Source organism: Limulus polyphemus, unplaced genomic scaffold (genome assembly GCF_000517525.1).
Source record: "Limulus polyphemus unplaced genomic scaffold, Limulus_polyphemus-2.1.2 Scaffold1831, whole genome shotgun sequence".
NCBI lineage: Eukaryota > Metazoa > Arthropoda > Merostomata > Xiphosura > Limulidae > Limulus > Limulus polyphemus.
In genome coordinates this window covers 206634-208957 of record NW_013667441.1, presented here as the reverse complement: position 1 = coordinate 208957, position 2324 = coordinate 206634, and positions in this window count along the sequence as shown.

Below are 2324 nucleotides of genomic sequence, written 5' to 3'. Positions count from 1 at the left end.
ATTTTACCAACGAATAGTGGGATTAACCGTCACATTATAACGCCCCCACGGCTGAAAGGGCGAGCATGTTTGGTGTGACAGGGATTCGAACCCGCGACCCTCAGATTGCGAGTCGAGTGCCTTAACCACCTGGCCATGTTGGGTCTGCGTATCATGGAAAGAAATAACTGAAAATAAATATGTAATCGCGTGTATTTTCTTATAGCAAAGCAACATCAGGCTATCTGCTATGTCCACCGAGGGGAATCGAACCCGCGACCCGCAGATTGCTAGCCGAGTGCCTTAACCACCTGGCCATGCCGGGCCTGCGTATCATGGAAAGAAATAACTGAAAATAAATATGTAATCGCGTGTATTTTCTTATAGCAAAGCAACATCAGGCTATCTGCTATGTCCACCGAGGGGAATCGAACCCCTGATTTTAGCGTTGTAAATCCGAAGACTTACCGCTTTCCCGGCGGGGGACGATGTAATCGCGAGTTATCCGAAGAAAAGCAGATAAATGACCACATCGCTATAATGATCGTACGTTTCTTCAAGATGTCAAAACATTCATCACATAACCAAAATTATTTGAACACTCGTTAAAATGTATGCGTGAGAGAAGAAATAATTCAGGACAATTTTTAGGACAGGCGCTCTTCACGAGGACTTAGATCAATAATACAGGTTCTAAGTTTTAGCGCTATTACTTATAACATTTTCATTACGTATCGGTGATTTTTAAGTTATGCATTTTAATTCAGATCTAAAAGACACGTTTAAATCAAGGTTTTGTAAACACAATAAGTACGCTTTTATCGTATAGTTAAGCACTGCTCTGTATTATGGTTTACGACCTTAATTCCAACGAGTTTGTGGCCGAGTTGCCGTTTCAGTCAGCATCCATATAGGACGATCATGTTCAATGACGGGGATTCGACCCTCATAGTGCGAGTCGAGTACCCTAACCACCAACCCATGCCAGGTCCAATTAAACACTGCACTTATTTCGTATTAATTTGCAACACTTGTTAGAATTGTTGGGCCGTACGTGACCTGTCGTGCTGGACAGTGAACCTAAGGGTCAATGGTTCCCGTCCCGTTGTCGCATAAACACAATCTTCACTTTTGGGACCGTTGGCGCATTATAAGAGTAAAGAACAAATCGGATGGTGATGTTGACCAGCTGCCTTCTCTCTAGTTTGTCGGTTCAGAATTAGGGACGGCTAATACAGATAGCCCTTGTGAGGTTTTGCGCGAATTTCTATAACTATTATTCTGACACACATTAGAAAATCGAATTGCACTTTACGGTTTCCCTAAATCCTTCCGCATTTAATAAATTTTTCAGTTGAGTGAGAAGAAAACAGAAATGATAATTTTTAGACGTTAAGACGTAAGACAGGTAATTTAGTTACGTACTTAGAACGTAACAAATTATTCGCCGAGGAAAGTCGTTCTACGTAAGTATTGATTTTCAGTAAAACATGTAAAGACACAAATACATAAACCAGATTATTGATATACTGAAAATTTACCGAAGTATCAGAACTACTTTTCGTTTAGTATTTTTAAACTTTTTATATCCACGAGTTAAGAATTGATTTATAAATGTTATGTATTTATTTTGTTCCGGGAATTCGCACAAAACTATACAAGGGCTACCTGAGCGAGCCGTCCCTAATTTTGAACTATAAACTAGAGTGAAGGTAGCTAATCAGTATCACCCACCGCCAACACTTGAGCTACTCTTATTGAAAATTGGGACTTGACTATCACTCTAACGCACCCAAAGTCCCAAAGTACGGAGAAAGATTTTGTAGAAACGGGACTTGAACCATGGGTCCTAAGATTCACAGTCCGGCACGATAACTACTAGGCCAAACTCGGCTTAATCTGTAAAAGAAATATAACATTCAACCATGAGATCCTAAAAAACAAAAACAATAATATAATCTTTAATTAAGTCCCCCCAGTGGCAGAACGGTACGTCTGCGGACTTATATCGCTAGAAACCAGGTTTCGATACCCGTGGTGGGCGGAGCACAGACCGCCCATTGTGTAACTTTGGGCTTAAAAAGATCATGAGAGAAAACATGATAAATCTGAACCTGGTATTTCCGAAAATGATTTTACAAAACAAAACAACAATTAAAAAAAAATATATTTTCTGAACAGGAAAAAAGATGAGGAAGGATGTTCAAAGTCATATTACGATGACAACTGCAGAAAAAAGATGAGGAAGGATGTTCAAATTCATATTACTATGACAACTGCGCTTCTAAAAGAAGAAAAAAAGGACAGTTAACATTAAAGTACAATGTACAAGAATTTTGTAAATT